Here is a 20,184-nt window from a genome sequence, read left to right as displayed (position 1 = left end):
GAAAAATCAGTATACATTTTCCTAAATAATATCTTTTGTAGAGGAAGTTCATATCCCTTTTAAAAGTTAAGTTGGCATAATAAATTGATGATTTCTACAGCTGAGGATGAGTACATGGGGGCCCACTGTATTTTGTCTATTTGTGTGTCTATTAAAATTTTTCTACAATAAAAGTTTAAAAAATTCCATCATGCAAATTTTAGAGTAGTCTTACATCACATAAGATGTGGTTTCATGTGACTCCAGATCTAAGAGCACAGATCTCCCAGCCAGGACACCTTCATTGTCTCCTTGTCAGTTGATACCTAACACCAATTGCAAACAAACAGGACGGCTCTTGGGAGAGCAGAGTGAAGAATGCTCATACTCTCCAAGGGAAACTGACGCCAAACAGTGACCAGGGCTGACAAGAAGAAAACAAGAAGTCAGTCTAAGTCACACAATACAAAGACAAGGTGGGGAGACCAGCATTTTTCCCCCACTGGGACCTGAATCCGTTCTCAGTGGCCCTGCTGATGACTGTCTGAGAATTCTTAGTATTCAGGGCCCTCAAGAGTAGGTAAGTGGATTTTTGAAAAAGTGAGTTGATATTTATTTAATGGAAGGATAAATGTCCCCTGGAAGAAATCATGTAACTTTATACCCATGAATCTCAACTGAGCAGTACAGCATTGCTGGGTTTGGAGTGGTTAGAGTTTAACTGAGTCCTTTAGAACTTCTAAGGTATAAAAATTTAAACCAACAACTTGTCCTGGGATTCAAAGAAAATTACTGTTTTACATAAGAATAACGCACTTTGGATCAGTTGCTCAACTACCTACCAAATCAGTGTTTTATTTGACCCCAACCCCTCTCTATTAGTCATAGATGTTAACACTGGAAAGGGACTTTGGTTCTATAAAGGGCATTGTTTGAGACAAAGATTTACTCCAAATCCTTCTTTGGAATTCTGTGATATAGACAGATAGATGGATAGATAGATATGTTTGTGTGTGTGTAGGGGGGTAGGAATAAATGAAGACCACCCAAAAGAGAACACACAAAGGATATTTATTCGGAGCTTGCATAGCAAGGGAATCAGCCACCATCACTCACATTTGGCAGAGACTCAAAGTCAGGCAGGGAGTGGGAAGGCTTTATAGTGACAAAGGGAGGCTTCAGATATGCCCTGATTGGAGGCTGTTGGCCTGGGTACGTTGGAGATGGGCATCTTATCTGATTGGTTTGGGGAGCCTATTTAGCTATCTTCTAGTTGGTCCCAAGTTAGAAGCAGGGACAAACATTAGGGAAGTGGTGGTCCTTGCCCAGGTCCTGACTGTTCTGGGCTCCTGGCCACAGAGCTTGTGATTTGGCTTCCTGGGTTGGTGGCAGAGGTTGTGGGTGAGAGGTCCATTGTCATGTATGGTGTGGCTGTTGTCTCTTTGTGTATTCAGTCTCTCAAAAGGTACTGTTCAGGATACTGATACGGATGTAATTAAATCAGTATTTATCCTCAAAAAGCTTCCAGTAAAAGAGAGCAGAAGAAATAAGAGATATCCACAGACGACTATAATGTAATACAGAGTGCGTCATAAGAAGGGGAACAAAGAAAGCCGTCATAGCCACTCAGAATCTAGGACAGTCTCTCTTCAGAGTGGAACACTTCAGGAAGAGTGTCGTCTCAGAGTCTGTGCAGGAAGAGGGACAAAGGTTGACAAGCACATGTTCCATCAAGGAAGTAGCATTCTCATTTTACAGCGAAGGAGACTAAGGTTCACAGAGATTAAATTACTTTCCTAAAATCATTCAGCAAGTGACAGAGCTGACATTTCCACTTGGTTCTGCTGGACAACAAAGGTCACACACTTCCCGCTCCTAGTTCCCAAAGTTGTATACCCATGAGGGTATCAGCATGAGCAGGCGCCATTTTAAAAATGTATTTAATACTTTAATTTTTTCTCTAAGACAATAAAAATCAAAGATATTGTTTTCAGTGTTTCAGCTACAGAAAGTAGACTTCCACCAGTTTCTCTTGACTGGTAGAGACCTGCAGAAATGGAGAACTCTCAGTGGAGGGGGGTTTCAAAATATCCAGGAGTCTTTGGGGGACTTACATTTGTCAAAAGAGGAAATAGTTTTCAGTGATTCAACATCACTGCAGTTTGGTATAATTAGGCAAGACTAAATTTGCAGATTGATTCCCGACCGTGTAACGTTGGGCAAGTCCCAGCCTGCTCAGCCTCTCTTTTCTCATCGTTAGCATCAAGACAATACTACGTAGGGCAAGTTTTGATTAGGGCTGTTTTTTTCCCCACATCTGTCCTCTAATGAATATTAACACTGTCAAAAAAGTTACCCCTTAGTGTATTTGTTAAAAATACACTCTTTCAAAATTTGCTTACAAGAATATCCGATGTTAGAAATAGTGAGTAATTATTAAATGTGCGTTAAGTGTATTTGCCTCTTTGTAAAACGAATTCCATTACATAACCTTTAGAAGTATCGGAAAGTATCACTGATTGAGCTGGGTTCAAGGTAACAACATTTTGTGGTGGACGTGTTACCTCCACGTTATCAGGAACTTGATAAGGGGACCCCATCTTTTCTGATAGACAACTACAGGGTAAAATCTCATCTTATAGTCAAGCATATTCAATAACACCTAATTTGCAGAGTTGTTATGAAGACTGAATGAAATAACGTGTGTGGAGTACCTGGCTCGTATTTAGTGCACAATAAATATTACTTTTCCCCTTCCCTTTTTTCAAGCTTGGTTAAAAGTTCTCGAGCCTCCTGAGACTTGAGATTAATCCAATAAGCATTATAGGTTCCACAAACAGGGTGTTTTTGAGTATACTTTATAAGTGTTTCTTGTTGGAGCGCCCTTAGCTGTAATTCCCGTTAAGGATCTTACTGTTCATTCAATGGACATTTGATTAGCCAAACAATGAAACACTGAAAAGACTAAACAGAAATAGTGTGAGACACACCACATATATACACATATAGATGCATATATATGTTTGTATGTATATATATATACTATGTGTGTGTGTGTGTACACACACGCACGTACACAGTGTACCAAATACCAAACACTGGGAGGTAAGAAACATAATAGAAATTTTAGATCATGCTTAATTCAGTAAGCAATGGGGAGCCATCAAAGGATTTTAAGTGTTTGTGTGAGGTGGGGTTGGGGTCCATATAATGAACCCGCTGACATGCTTTGAGCTGTGCTTTAGGAAGGTTGATCTGGCGGGATTATCCAGAAAAGAATGATTGGAGAAAGCAGTGGCTGGAAGTGGAGAGTAATCAGGAAGCTGTAGCTACATACGGGCAGAGTAGTAATGTCCAGGGTGGCAGCAGCAGCGAGAGAAAAGGCATCAGATGCAAAAAAGTGTGTATGTTGAGCTGGGAGGGGGTTGTCACAAATTAAAGACATGACTGAAATTCCAGCATGGGTGACTTAGAAAATGGCGACACTCACAAAAGTAGGAACGTTAGCAAGAAGAGATCATGGTGAGACAAAGAGATAAATTGGGGTTTTCAAAATCTTCAAGGCTTTATCTGAATACTTGTTCCAGTATATGAACAGATACAGCTCTCTCCTCACAAAAAGTGAAATTCTCGGCCCTTCATATATCATTCCTAAATCCAGCTCCATACAAAAGAAGTGTGTAACCACTCGCACCAAATTTCTAACCAACTGCCCCACTGAAGAAGGAATAGAAGCCAGCCTCTTCAATTTTCACACTAACGTGTCATATTTTCTGTCTATTCAGGTGGGTGAATAATATCATTACGGTCATCACAACGTTACAGAAATCTAAGTTTGAATCACACTTCTGTCACTTACCAGCTGTGTGGTTCTTGCTTCCTGTGTGTTTCTTCATCTATAAAATACCAATACTTACACCATAGCTTTAATCATGAGAGTCTATCTAACTAATATATGTGTAGGCTTATATCATATTAAGTTATGATATTGCTATTCAAAAACAGCAGCCCTACTATCAAATGGACTTGGTAGATTCTCAGAATAAATGACTGTAGGACTTTCTACTAACAAAAGATACAAAGAGTGTGGGTGGGATGATAGTACTGCTTTGTGAGTTTACAAACTGCTTTCATGTGCATTATCCCATCGGATATTTACAAAATCACCTAGATAGATAAGCTGGCAATTATTGTTTGTTCTATTTTGTAGATGAATGATTTTTTCTCCCACGATCACATAGCTTGATTCCAGGTCTTCTGGTTCTAAATGCCTTGTTCTTCCATTCCTTATCTTGCACCCCCTCTTCAGCCATTGCCTTCTACTCAATAGAGAATCAGCACGTCTAATGACTTTGGTACATATCCAATAAAAGCTTTTCAGATGTGATTATATATATATACAGATGCATATATATGTATATGTGTTTATATATTCATGTGTGTGTAGATATACCTGCATGCATGCGTGTGTGTGTGTGTTACACGGCACATTTTTAAGTCATCACTGAAATGTAGAGTTGCCTATTGTAAAGAAAATGTACACTCCTCCCCTGTGTCTCTCCTTTATTCTGACACTACCACCACACTCACAACACTTCGGGCACCAGATGTGTAGGGTTTTTTTCCCACACCAAGTAATTCTCTGTGACAACAGCTCAGTGTCCTACAATTCAACTCAATTCTGACACTTTCAACCGGGGGATAGCATCAGATCCCACAGGTTAAGGGCTCAGTCCTACAAGACTGCCCCCACTTTAGATGCCAGTCTCAAGTAGTAGGTCCCCAGGTCACCCATAACTTCTGCCTCACTTGGCTACAAATCGGAGGTTCCCATGACCCTGCCCCACCTTGGATTCCATTACTTGCTAAAACAGCTCACAGAACTCAGGGAAACACTTACTTATGTTTACTGATTTATTATATAATAAGGATATGATATGATAAAGGATATAGGTGAACAGCCAGAGGAAGAGATACACAGGTGAGGTCTGGGAGGGTCCTAAGAGCAGGAGCTTCTGTCCCCATGGAGTTGGGTTGTGCCACCCTCCAGGCACGTAGATCTGTTCACCAATCCAAAAGCTCCCTGAAACCCATGCTATTGGGATTTTTATGGAGGCTTCACTACATGGGCATGATCGATTATTAACTCCATTTCCAGCCCCTCTCCCCAAATTCCAAGCTTCTCATCATGCTTGCTCTTTCTGCTGACCATCCCCCATCCAGGAGCCCATCAAGAGTCAGCATTAGAACAAAAGACACTCCTATCATCCAGGAAATTAGAAAAGATTCAGGAGCTCTGTGTCAGGAACCAGGGTCAAAGACAAAATATTAGAACAAGAGATGCTACTGGTGCTCTTATCACTTAGGAAATTACAAGGGTTTTAGGAGCTCTGTGCCAGGAACTGAAATCAGAGACCAAAATATATATTTTCTATTATTTCACACGTATGCTTTAAAAACATGCTGAACATTCCATTAACAGCCATGCCCCCGAAAAGATCCATACAAATTCCTATACATACAAAATGTGGAGTAAGATTTTTTTCTCCTCTGTAGCCATATTTCCCAGTCCATCCCAGCCATCTCTTTCTCCCCTTAATGACATCTCCTCTATGAGTCCCTTCACCTGGATTCTTTTTGCCATTCAGACAACTCTGTGTTACATAAGTTATGCTCTGTCACATTTTACCTTCCTTCTTTGTAATGCTAGGTAATTGTCCAAGGTTAATTTCTATTTTCCCTGCTTGACATATATCTCTATTGTTGCCTTGGCAACATACGCATTACACAGCATGTGATACCGTACTTTGCAATAAGGAATATTGGCTTACAGGAGAAAAGTGCTATGTGGTGGAAGATGTATCCTGGCAAGTGTTTAAATATGCATGAAAGACACTGAGATCTTTCCCAGCCTTTTAGGTGAATGGATGCTTTTAGCATTTATGTCTGTTTCCTCAGTATTTTATGTCTACACTTAGTCACATTCATTGGAAGAAATGGAATGCATTTAGGAAATGAATGGAACACGATTAGGAATTGAACTACTAATGAGTTAATAGACATGAATGGAAAAAGGAATAATTTAATTACAAATTTTCTATATGCATTCAACCCATCCTGTCACGTTTCCCAAGGGATACAACTTTGTTTTTAGCATCCAGTGGTGTTAGACATGTGCATAACATTCACAGAAACACTTTATGGCTTATAAAAAATTGTTTTTGCCTGTGAGACACTATGATAATATGACACCTTTTTGCACATAAGTGCATATATTGCAGAGCAGATTAGATTCCTCAGACCTAACAGTTGTCAACTTCACATGCTTTATACAGTCTGGAGGGGAAATATAGTTGATGTAAGGACTATTCCTTCAAACCAGTATTAAAAAGTGGTTGCATCCCATAATTATGTTAGACACATATAAATAATATAATAATATATTGTTATAACACTACTGTATTTTGAACTATTTTTAGGGCAGAGTGTGTGTTTCGAACAACAAGCAGAACACAACTAGGATTTCAGATGAGAATTTCTGGCTAGTGCAGTGGAACAGCCTGGAGTCAGCCACAGATTATGGTGCTGAGTCTGCCATGACCTCCTGCCGTCCACGTTCTAACTATAAGATAATAGACACAGGCTATCTAGCAATAAGCAAGCAAGCTCCTTATTTTTCTTTCATTTTTTTCATGAAATTCTTGAGAATTGTCAGGAAGAAGGTATCCAGGAGTTCTGATTTCCTTGGCACTCATGGGGAAAACAAAATCACGGGGGCTGGAAAAGAATCAATTATTGGATTAGAAGTTATACATGTGCGTTTCTAGGCTAGGACCTCCTTTGCTTAGGGATTTTCTATAGACTAGTCTACTGTGCATCCTCACTTCTCTCTTGAGAGTAGAGTAGAATGGATGAATAGTTGCACTAAGCCCTGTGCAGAGAGCTTTCTTTCATAGATGGATCAGCAAGAAGGAGGAGATTTTGTGAAATCCCCATCCCCAGCCTTCCATATGCAAAGGGTAGATCAGAAAAGTCACACTGACTTTTTTCTTCTTCAGAGCTAACTGTTCAGTGGGTTGGAAAGATCAATATGGCTGTTCAAATGCTTCTGAAAAATAAAATCCATTTTAACTGTAGTGCCATAAATTGGCAGCACTCACAAAAGTACAGTTAAAGGGGAAATTCTTGTCCGTCTGCTTTTCTACAATTTACTCATCGATCTCAAAAGAATTCTAGGAAATTGAAATTTAAAAATCAATCTATGAAATAAGTAAACCAAGGAATATCACACAGAGCAAAAGATCAGGCTCAGCAGCAGCAAAAACCAATTTAAAACTTTGAAAAGCATGAAACATAAGGCAAATAGCCAAATCACCATACATATATTTATTTTTAATGGGTGCCTCTGAAGTAGATAAGCCTTCATTGTTGGCCTGATTATGCTTTTGCCCTTTTAAAGTGCTTTTGTCTTACCTTCGGGTTATAATCCTTTTTAAAAATATTCTTTTAAATGAGAGTCATAGACAGGGTATTAATTCTTAGACTAAGCAGTCTGGATGAACCTCAGCTAAACACTACTCATATATATGGTGGCCGTGACTACAGGTCATCCTTTTGATCCCTCCCAGTTAAACCATACTAAAATCATCCCAGAGACATCTCTGAGCCTCCATTTTACAAGAGAAGTTGTCACAAAATCAAATTACTTAAGTAATAAGTCTTGATATCATATCATTAAACATGTGTATTCTTAGCCCTTCTGCCTACACTTAATCCAGAGCCCTCATGTTTCCTGTCAGTGTAAGCAGAGCACAACTATTGCTTGTGGCTCCAAAGATAGCACTGCGTGCCCTGCCAGTCAGGTCCTGTCCAACACAGCTCTCTCAGCCAAGATTTTCTGAGAATATTGAGCCCTACTTGCCTGAGGGATCCATTGTAGGTGATACATTGACTTCTCTCTTACGCATTTGGAATGTCTTTAGTCCTCTACCAACCTTGAGGGAATTGAGAAGATAATCACTAACATCATATTCTGAAGGGCTTAATTCTCCCCCGGAATCCCTGTTGTGAAAGGAGGCTGGGCAGGGTGTGCCTTCATTGCATTGTCCTTTGCACTTTTACAAAAGAAGAGCCCAACCCAGGTGAACCTGCACATGGAATGAAACCACTGGACAAGCCTCTTTTCCTAGTCCTTGGGAAGGACCTCATACCTCTGTCTCCAGGGCCCTGGCAAGAAAGTTCAGATTCAAAATCTTCAAGGAGGCAGATGGGTGAAGAGCTGCCTGGTGTTTGCAGGTTGAAAGCCAGCATATCACAGGGTGAACGCAGACATCTTATCTCCCTGACTCAGAAAGTTTGCCCTGTTTCCCTACTTGATCAGTGCCGTGAGGACACGCGTCTCTGTCTCTTGCATTTCTTTACTCAAGGCCCCTTCCCTTCTGGTCTTGAGTCTCCTGACTGTTTTCTGTGTCTGAAGCCTCCCTGATAGTGGTTGACCTCAGAGAACTTAACTTCACATTTATGGCTCTAACAAGGCTAAGGGGACAGAAAGGACAAAGTAAGTGTGTATGAGATCAAAAGGACCAGCTCCTTATTCTCTTAACCACTTGTTACTTAACAACTCAATGCTCGATCTTCTGACATCAAGCTTCAGTTCCACTTAAGAAGACCCTGGGACACATGCTCAGTGACTTAAGGGTAATATTCATGTTAATGCTTGATCGTTTTTGGAACACTGTCATGTACATATATATCATTTGATCTTCATTGAACATGAGCTGTAAGTAACATTATCTCCATTTAATGAATAAAGACACAGAGGCTTAAAATGGGAGACTTCCCCAAGATCATTGAACTAGTATGCCCCCTAGCTGAGTCTTAAAGTTAGCCTCATTTCATTGTTTCACATTTGGACTGGGCTGCATAGCATCCTATATCATGTCTGGACATTTTACTAACTTTGGAGCTTTCTGTGTTCAAATTAATTGTGATAGGTAGTTTTGCCTGACTCTTTCTCCCTTGTTCTCTTCCACTGTTCCCGACATTGTTTCCACATTATGCCAAGTGTTGTTGTGAAAATATCGTAATGAGGAGAGACCTTGTAAGAAAAACTTTTAGATCATTTGCTAAGACTCTCTTCAGATTCTTACAGTAGAAATAATGGATGCATGATGATATCTTTCACTGAGTGATAAAACATGGCATCCATATTACTGAGTTTACTTTTAGGTTGATTTCTATACTGCTACCCACCTTATTCCCTAGCCAAAAATATGACTTATGTAGGCTTGATGATATGATATCTTTTTAATTAGGCTGAGAAGAAGAAAAGAGCGAGTAAAATAAATTCAGATTTTTATTGTCTTTCTTGCTACTTAAGCCTGAATGTTCAACTTCAGTACAATATATTAATGACATTCTTGGTCACAAATGTGGGTGTTTATGAATATGTGGAAGGGTAGACTTAAGTGCATTTTATAGTTTATAGGTAACTCCATGATGAAACGAAATTATAAGTTAAATAACTTTTATATTTTAATGTAACACCTGAAATGAATGTAATGTCTCCTGATTTAAATTCCTTCTTTCCTTTGTAGCCATTTATTCTTAAATTCATCCAAATCTTTTTGAAGCCATTCAGATTTTCTGTAATCAAGTGATGACTTTAATGACTGGTAATTTTGACATAATTTTTTTTTCTAGAGCTCAAAAATATTTCACAGGTGACACCCTTTTGAGCAGCAGATATGGATGTTCTTAAACTATAATAGAAGATTTAAAAATATAATGATCCCTGAGAGTGTAGATACCTAGGAAACAAAGCTGACCAGATTCCTCCTGAAGGATTATCTGAGGAGACATGAGAATCACTAGCTGAAAGGAAAAGAATGAAGGACAAAGTCATGGAATGCTGATAGAAGCACCCTTTGTTTTAGAAGTTCCCAGGAATGAAATTTGCAACTTTGTAAGGTGTTTGCAGAATCACGTGAGTATTCTAGGCCTTCAGCAAATGTGGCATTTTCTGAATCACAAAACACCAAGATGAGAGAGTTTTCTTTCTGCCAACGGTTAAGTCTGTTGATCTCAATTAATTTACGTGGATGACAGAGATGCTGTAAGTCCGTTGCACAAGTTTGTTCTTAGTTTCTGGTTTTCAGTGCAGGGGGAAGAAGGAAGGAAGCATGGATTCCTGTTCTGCCAAGTGTGAATCTGTTGGAGCTAGGGAGAGAGTTTATTTCACAGGTATCTAGAAATGGATCTGTGGTGCCCAGTGTTCAGCAATCGACCAGGTTTTCTTTGTCAATGTCAGGCAGGGTAGGCAATGCAGAGGGAAGTACTCTACACAGAACTATGCAAAAGGGTGGGCCTACTTATGGAAAGAGAGATGAGACAGTCAGGATCAGAATTTATAGATTTATATAAACAAGGTGTTAGTCACTAAATTCTGAAACTCTACGATGATGGGGCTTCTTTTAAACTTGAATGAGGCAAATATTAAATCGTAGAAACCATGACTTCAGGTAGCAGGTAATTTGCACACAGAGTTTATTACCCAAGGAGCTGGGAAACTGAAATGACTTCAAAAAGATTTGGATAAATTTACGAACAACAAAGATATAAATGGCTATGAAGAGAAGCTGAGATTTAAATCAAAGAACTGAAACACTAGAGTAATTCTCTCATTCCAAAGCTGTTGTTAAGCCACTGTACTTTGGACAGTATTGTGATCTTCCTTCAGTGAGACTGTGTTAAAGTGGTTTGCTCAGTAGAGAGCCGCTTAGCGTCTCTTGTTGGTCCTTCCTGCTAAATCTCAGAGAATTATTATCCAGGGCATATTCTGCATTGTCTGCCTTTTTCTCTCACCCAAATCAATGGCTGTTGTTTTCTAAGTATTCATTGAGGATGTTATTTTAAGAGAATGACTGGTCTATCTTTGCTAAGCCCTGGAGGTTGCTGAATTTCAAGTTAATTCAAGAAGCTAAAATAGGAGAAGAGCTCATTCAAAATCACACACCCGCATCAATGAGAAACTTCACAAGAAAAACTTTTCACTTATCAAGAATTCAGTCTCTCCTGAGAGAGGGCTGATGATGAGATTATTGATTCTGTCTACCAGGGTTATAATGCGGTGTGGCTAATTTAAAAAGAATATAAAAATATAATTTAAAAAATATAAAATATTTAATCCATCAGCTCTGAATTTAAAAGGTGAAGAAGAAAGGTAATTTCTAGACCCGTTTAGTTGCTGAAGACCACTGGCAATTGTACAGAATGTTTACATACAGATAACAGGCAGTTGGGGATATTTGACCCCAAAATGTGTGACAACAGATGTTTGAATAAAGGACTTAAAGTGTAAGATTTTAATTCTATTAAAGTGAGAATTCTCAAATAATCCAGATTTTAACAAAAAAAATTAATTATAAAGGTAATACATGCTCATGGTAAAAAAAAATATATATATATATAAACAGCATAGAAATTTATAGCATGAAAATAGAGGACCTCCACTCTCAATTCCTCATGGTCCATGCCCCAGATAGCAAACTAGCAAAACATTTATAATCTAAAGGGAATGATAAATAGGTATAGAATTAACTTAGACATGAGTCATATAAAGTGGGAGTAAATATCAAAAAAGAATTACAAATTAAGTTATCTACGAGTTCAAAAGGAGCTATGATTATATTCAGTTGGGATCAGAAAAGTAGGGAAAGGGATTAGGAGAGACTTCAGTGAGAAAGGAAACTTTGAAGTGATCCTAGGAGTATAATTGGATTTCCCCAGTCTGAGAGGGAAAAGGAAGGAGGACACAACTGGCAGAAGGAACAGGATGTGAAAAAGTGAAGCTGAGAGTGTTTGGAGCATGAGATACGAGTGAGGAGAGTGAGAAGTTATAAGACTAGAATGAGCGTTTGGGATCTTACTATGGACTACGGAGGAATCTGAATGGTCATTTAGCTTGTAGAGAATTCATGGGGTTGTCAGCTTCATTAAAATTTTTAACAAGAGATGAAATATTCAGACTTTCCTGAGTTAATTTTGGGATTTTTCAACTGAGCGGACTGAAGTGAGTGCAAATAGGAGTCCATTACAGGAGGATGTCAAGCAGGCGATGCACGAACTCAGTTGATGACAAAGGTGGAAATGGGTTTGAGAATCACTTAAGAGGCACCTTTCGGAGAGGTTAAAATAGTTGGATGGAGGGGCAGAAGGAGAAGAAGGATTCCAATACCGCTCATCATTCTAAGCAAGAGTCTTGATCATTCCCACCTTGAAGCCAAGGATGAAACAATTGATTAAGGTATTCTCATGTTCTCCATCCTCCTTCACTTTTCGTCTCTTTATCCTGCTTCCCCTCTAGGCTCAGCTTAGTCTTATCTTTCCTGTGAAGCCTTTCTTCAATATTTCCGGAGACATTGACAACTGTGCCACTTGAACTCTGACTGCAGTAGAGATTAGCCATCAGGCTCCTTTTGAAAGTTAAACAAGTGACACCTCACAGGAACAAACAAATTCTGAAAACCTAAGTTACTCTGCCATATATATTTAACACACTTGGCATTTTCTGCTTCATGGATGAATACTACCATGGCTGAAGACTCCATGTCGATTAGCCAAGTAGCTTATTAGGTCACCTTATTCTCTTCTTTCACCTTTATAGCTGTGAAAACTCCTCCAGCTCATTTGCTTGTCTTTCCCATGGTCCTTCTCCACACCAAGGTGTGTCTTTTTTTGGCTCTCTGTTGTTATTCAACAGCCTCTCTCTCTCTCTCTCCCCCCCTCTATTTTTACCCCTAGACTGCTTCTCATCCATTTTTTTCCTACTGTACAACTCTATCCTTCTGCCTTTCAATAGATTTTCCATATTGAATAAAGCTGGAGTGAACACCATTGTTTTGTCTGCCAGGCACCCCTTCCAGCTCCAGCCTTCACACTCCAGCAGCATTGTAAAGCAGAGTTTTGGACCAAACTTTGGGTGTGGGAAAGAGAAGGAGAAGCAGTTTCTCCCTGGGTTCCCGGGCGGTAAATGATAAAGCTCAGAAGGTAGGGGTAGCCATGTTTCCTGCTCTGGCAGTTGGAGAACTAGGAGAAGCTTCTGGGCTGAGGAGAAAAGTGAGGCAGACACAAGGAGAGGAGCCAAGACGAAGTGCAGAGAGAATGTCTTGCCCCAGCTCTGCCTGAGACCCACTCATATTCTGGTCTTTGAGTTACACAAACATCCCACGATGCTTACAACACAGTTCCTCGTTTGTGACAATTTAAGTTGGGCTTCTGTTACATGTAACCCAAGTAATCCTAACAAATACAATGAGCATAGTTTTTTATTTATCTATTTATTTATTTAGAGTAGAGGTCATATTCCTTGAGATGGATGAGACAAATGCTTTATTTAAAAACAAAGGAAAAACAACATCCATGAATCAGAAAAAATATCTTCTTCTACTGTACTTCTGTAAAATCACAAAAGCGTAAAATCTCAAAGTTTTTGAGTTAGCTATTGCCTTTGAAAAAATAAATCTATATTCAAGATGAACGAGGGCAGATTTACATGTAACTAGAGTTTACAAGTTTATAGTTTGTAGTCATAATTATTCATGAAAATGGTAGCTTTTTCATATGAAAAGAGTAATTAATTCTCGTGAAGATACTGACATTCATCATCTAGAACATGGGGAAAAATCATATCAATTAGAAACAGCTTTAATTAAATTATTGAAGCAGAAAACAGTTTGGGTTGCAAATTTTAATCTCATTATTCTTCTTTAACCTTCATTAGAGGCCGACTCTGTTTTCTCTGCTCTCACACTGAATTCAGAAGTGCAAATCATGTTCTCCCTTAGAAAGGCTTCCTGAAGGAAGAGGAATTATAGGCAGATGTAAATTATGCAATACCTGCCGCCACCTAATTGCCTAAGAAATCCAAGAAGCACTTTAATGATCATTTCTCCCATTTTCATAGCTAGCACTTAAAATGATGGTTGCATACAATAATTTGAAAGTATGTGTACATAGGAAAAAATCCACTCAATATGCCCGTTCAGTCTCTCATTTATATTTCCAAATGCCTGTGCTTAATGGTGGATTACAATAAGAAGTTGGAAAACTTCCTTTGAAATTTTGATTGATTCATTTCTCTTTGAGAATTACAGAGTACAAAATGTTTTAGCTCTACTTTATACGAATGCTTCGCCTACAATCAGGGTGTCCCTGCCAGGCTATGGGCTTAATGAAATCAATAATACTGATATTATGATCAAGTTCTGGCAAATACAGATACAAATACATTTAATTAAACTTCCATCACTGTTTAGAACATTAGGGAAATAGAAAGGTTTCAAGGCAGTGATTTTGGTCTCATCAGTATGTGGGAGTCCCCTGTCTGGGGGGGCCCCTCTTGAGTAATTAGTAACTCTCCTCAAATGTGTACCTGCATAATAGGCTCTCTCTTTCATTCCACTGAGTGTGCGGGCAGGGACTGTTTAACCTGAGCAGTATTTGAAATACATCGCAAGCATTGAAGTGACATCTGAACTATTCCAAAGGAAAGGCTAATTATGAATTCCTGAGAAAAGAGCCATGTGTTGGAGTTCAATAGCCCATCAGTTTCATCTTAAGAGCTTACAGATGACAGTGAACTTGAGTGTCATATCTACAAGTGGAAAGACAGCCTCATAAGCAACCACTGATTTACGCTCATGTTTTGAAAAAAGAAATTGCTCTAATAAACAAGCTGAAGACTCCCTAGATTAAATGGTACAGAAAGAATAAGAATGTGTGGCTTCCAGTAGACATTGAGACTGTCTGTTCCACTATTTCTGACTCAGACTATTTTTTCACAAAATGTTAGATAAAAAGAAAAAAAGCATTTCAAACAACTCAAGATGAAATCTTAAATCAATTTAACTGGCACTTTTGCTTTTGGTCTCTCAGAAAAATTAAATATGGGCCATAAACAAAAATTCAACACCCCCCCCACACACACACTTTTTTCTCGAGCCTCCCATATGGGCCAGACACTTTATATATTAGCAATACAAAAACGGGTAAGGTGAGATTTCTTTCCTCCAGAAGTTCACATCCAAGGGAACTATAAGATAGTAACCGTAACTAAAATATGAAGGGTTCCATAATAGAGGTATAAAAAAGTTTTGAACAAATTGAACCATAGATATTCTCAAAACTACTTTGCAAGAGATGATTGTTTTACTTTTATCACACAGAGAATTAGTTTTCATAGAAAAAAGATTACTTTTGCAAAGAGTACTCAATCTCAATTCAATTCAGTTTTTTGATCCTCTAAAGAACTTCAAGAGGCAAATTCATCAAGAAACTATGAGAGCAGAGACACTTTCATCTTGCCAAAAATGGATGCAATCTCATTTCCCCCTTTCTTCTAAATATTATTTTTGCTTAGTTTACATATATTATATGTACATACATACAAATATTAGTTTTGCTTATTTTTGCTTCTATGCAAAAATATTCTTCTTGACATTTCTTCTAATCAAATCCCCTATATTTCAGGGGATAACACAAATCCAGTCTACAAGAAATCTGAGAGAGCTTACTACCCTAGGTATCTCTGACTACTTTGTGATTGACAATTTGTAGCTTCTAATAAATATTTGACACTTGACCACAGTTGTCTGCCAGCTGGACTGTAAAAGAAAGATAGGATCTGTGGCTTCCTAGTACAGTGATGATAGAAGAAACTTATGTTGATTACGATAATGGTGATGATGACGATGATGAGATGATGATGATGGTGGCTTTATGGTAAACATTTAATTAGCATTGTTTCATTAATCTTCAGCCATAATAAGATGTATACTATTATTATTATCTTCATCTTACAGATGAGAAAAATGTGTCTTTGATAAAGTAACTTATCTGTTCATACAGCTTGTAAGTTGTAAGTAGCGCAGTCAGGATTCAAACTCAGATCTGACTGGTCTAAATGCATGCTCTTAATCACTTGACTCTTTGCATTGAAATTATAATGTGCTGACAGCTGGAAGCAGATACATTTGTAAAAGTCTTGTTCAGTTTAATAGGTTCATCTATTTGTCTCTGACAGGGAACTGGCTCTTTGGTTTAAGTGAGGAAACTTACCCAGTTCTGAACACTGGTGATTATGTCCAGACTTCAATAATTTTGTAGCTACAAGAAATCTTACAGATCATCTGCTTCTAACCTCTTATCTTAGGGTGAAGAAAATAAGACTCAGAGAGAGCCTCGGAGACCCAAGTCACGCCCACCTGTCCTGCCCATAGTCCTATGTTCTGTTATCCCATGCTCAAAGTTTCCTGACCCTCGGAAACTGGCTTATGAGAATGAAAACACGCTCTAACTCTTTACAGCCCAATGCCATCCTTATGAAGATAGATATATAATTGATAGATAGATAGATAGATAGATAGATAGATAGATAGATAGGTAGACAGATGGATGTGTGTGTGTACATATATCATCTTTAGGGATGCTGGAGATATCTGAGTCTTTTGACCTTAAATTAAATTGTCCCAAAGAGTTTTACAATTTATTGGATTTGCTTTTTATAGTCTCTCATCCCTCTTGGTGTCTGGCTCGCTCTATTAGTTTGTCTGCTTTTAGCATTCTCCGTCTCATCCCCTTTGCTATTGCTAATAGAGGGAAAGCAGATAATCCAGCATGTTAAAACCATGCTTAATATAAAAATAAATAGACTCTGAATGCTTAAGGGAATGTCGGTAAATAAAATGGATGTGTTTTTATATGTAGCCTTTGTGACTGATTTTAGCTTTTAGAAACCAGATTGGTTTTTGTCTTGGCTTTTGTTTTTGTTTTATTTTGTTGTTTGGTTTGTTTTTTTGCTCCTTCTAGGCCATGGTAAGGTTCATGGATAAATCACATCTGAATAAAGATAAAAACAACTGAATACATTTCTGTGATCACATTTTCAGTCTAGAACACAAATCCTGTTTTTACATGGAGTTTAAAGTTTTTTTTATTGTGGCAATTATGGCTCTGAAAAATTGAAGATTTCAAAAACAACTCCAGAGGTCACTTTCACTTCTCAGATTCCTAATCTCGCTCCTTCTGGATTCGGTGAACTGAGGGGTGGTGTGCCTTTGCAGAGAAAACACCTCTATGCATAGCGATGCACCTTAATTCAGCCCCCAAACAGAGGTGATTGTTGCCACATCCTGGGGTGCTCAGGTGATTAAAGTGGGAGTCAGAGAGGTTTCCATGTCTGTCTAATCCAGCCGGGTTTAAACCATTAAGCTGATAATACAAGGGCTTACAGGCTGATACTAGGCAAGGCAAAGGAGCTTACTCTTCATTTCTGAACACTGTATCGGGTGAATGAAGGGCAAACAGTGGCAAAATGAAAAGTCATAAAAATGTATCTATTTCCATGTTTCTATGCTTAGATGAGATATCTTTATTACATGAAAAGAAGTAGGGTATTTGGTTATTGTTGGGGCTTTAGGGGAGAGTGATAAAGGAAAAAAAAAACTTCCTTTTCTACCTGAATTTGAAACCAACTGAGAATCACAACCAAAGAGTAAGGCAGAGGGGTCGCAGTGTCTCCTTGATTGCTGATAAAGCTGTTAATGAAGAGAGTTTGGGCACGTGTCAGCTTTAATCCTGAATCCCAGTCCTGAACAGACCTACTCCAGATCAGCAGAGTTGGAAGTGGGCTTCCCTTAGAAAAGGGATAGGCTAATTATTAGGGAAATGCAAATCAAAACTACAGTGAGATATCACCTCACACCCATCAGAATGGCTATAATTAACAAGACAAGAAATAACAAGTGTTGGAGAGGATGCGGTGAAAACGGAACTCTCATACACTGCTGGTGGGAATGCAAACTGGTGCAGCCACTATGGAAAACAGCATGGAGATTCCTCAAAAAATTAAAAATAGAACTACCATACAATCCAGCTATCCTACTACTGGGTATTTGTCCAAAGAACATGAAATCAATAATTCACAAAGATATATGCACCCTTATGTTCACTGCAGCATTATTCACAATAGTCAAGATATGGAAGCAACCCAACTACCCACCAATGGATGAATGGATAAAGAAGATGTGGTATATATATACAATGGAATACTACTTAGACATGAAAAAGACAAAATTGTGCCATTTGTAGCAACATGGATAGATCTTGAGGGTATTATGCTGAGTGAAATAAGTCAGGCAGAGAAAGACAAATACCATATAATTTCACTCATATGTGGAAGATAAACAAATACATAGATAAGGAGAACAGATTAGTGGTTACCAGGGGGAAGGGGGTCAGGGGAGGGTGAAAGGGGTAAAGGGATACACATATATGGTGATGGGTAAAAACTGGACTGTAAGTGGTGAGCATGATGCAGTCTATACAGAAACTGAAATATAGTGATGTATACCTGAAATTTACACAATGTTATAAGCCAATATGACCTCAAAAAATTAATTAAAAGAAAATAAAAGAAATGAGATCAACCCTGCAAGCCAGTTTTTCTACATAATCAGTCAGTCTCACTCCTCTGGAGTGGAGTGAGTTGGTAGGGGCAGAAACAGGCAGGAGAATTAGGCTAATGATGCTCCCCCCACATGAAAAAGAAACGTGAAGGATGGAGAACAAGCGTCCCCAACTATCAAGGGTGTGCGTGGGCATTTAAAGTCCAGCGTTGATTGTCCATCTATGTTCTATGCTTTGTGTATGTTGTATCATTTAACCTTAAAATACTTGACCCCACCTCAGCCCCAACCCACCCCTACGAACACTGTGAAAGAGTTACTATAAATAGTATTATCGCTGTTTTACGGATGAGGAAACTAAGGCTTCGAGAGGTCATTTAACTTGCTCCAAGTAACAGGATGATAATGAGAAGAGCTGACAGTCAGATGCGGATCTGTCTTACCTCAAACTCATTCTCCCCACATCCTAGTTATTTCTCATGCTAATAAATTTGCCTTATCCAGGCAAATATGTTTCTGGGTTGAAAACCGTTCTGAAGCGTTGATGAGAATTTGATAATTCATTAATATAAAGTTTCGACTGTGATTTTTTTAACTTTTTATTTTGAGGTAATTTGAGACTTATAGAAAAGCTGCAAAAATAGTACAGAGAATTCCCATATGCCTTAATATTAACCTCTTATATAATTCTAGCATAATTATCAAAAACAGGATATTGACATTGGTACAACACTATTAACTAAACCACAAACCTTACTCAAATTTCACCATTGTTTTCAATATTAACTGTGAATTGTTTGAGGGCAGGAACTGTGTTATATTCATTTTCATATCATAGTGCCCAGGGGTGAGTCTGGTCTGGAGTCAGGATCAGTAACTGTTTGTGGAATGAGGAAACGAAGGAATGGATGTTGAGTTCTGTACTACAAACGTGCATGTGTTTGTGCATATACATGTGCCACAGGATTAGAAGCACACAAGGAAAGTCTGAGGCTATGGTTTCAATGAATGTTATTCAGAACTAAATTCCACATTAGACTTGGTAAAGCACAGCCCTTTAAAACTGTGAAAATTTTTCAAAAGCAAAGGCACATGTAGTAACCAGATTGAAAGAAAGTTAGATACTTTCTTTAGCGGTGGAATCCGCTAAATGGGCGGAAGGCTATGGTGTTACATTCATTGTATTACGTGTGTGTGTGCATGCGTGATTTCCTACCGCACCTCAGTAAATGCCTGGGGAAGAGAAGTAGGAGTTGCTGGCAGTCAGTTTTGTATTCCTCGGCAAGTTTTTGAAGTTTACCCTAAACCAAAACATGGAAACTCTCTTGCTTGAGGAGGAAATCCAAGCAGAAGCTTTTAAGGTTTCTATTTTCTTTCTCACCGAGTTCAGTAGGGATAATATTAATGAAGTGTGGATTTTGCTATGACAGTGGTTTCTGACGGCTTGAAAAATAAGCACTCGTCGATTTCAACCTTTGTAACCAAAGAATGTGAAATCAGGAGAAAGGTAATATTCAAAGCACAAAATTCCCCTTAGGAGCTTAATGGACTCTGAAATGGGGCCACTTTTCTTGCTGTCTTCTCCGTTATCTTTTAACCAAAGTGAAGGTATTAATGTGACAAAGTCTAGAAAGGCAAGAATATGGCATTAATCTTAGTTGGGCAAAACTGGTGTACAAAATTGTTGTGAGAACTGATTTTTATCAAAAAGTTCAACTTACAAAAGGTTTTAATTGTTTTA

At 38.5% G+C, this 20,184-nt stretch overlaps 1 protein-coding gene across 4 annotated transcripts in view; it reads left to right on the top strand.

Annotated features, from left to right (window-relative positions):
* Positions 1 to 20,184, top strand: part of RGS7 (regulator of G protein signaling 7) — a 607,861-nt gene that overhangs the window by 300,354 nt on the left and 287,323 nt on the right. The gene's annotated exons all lie outside the window — the stretch shown is intronic.

This window comes from Ceratotherium simum, chromosome 36 (genome assembly GCF_057802395.1).
Source record: "Ceratotherium simum simum isolate JZ-2026a chromosome 36, ASM5780239v1, whole genome shotgun sequence".
Lineage (NCBI taxonomy): Eukaryota > Metazoa > Chordata > Mammalia > Perissodactyla > Rhinocerotidae > Ceratotherium > Ceratotherium simum.
This window is presented reverse-complemented; position numbering and strand designations above follow the sequence as displayed.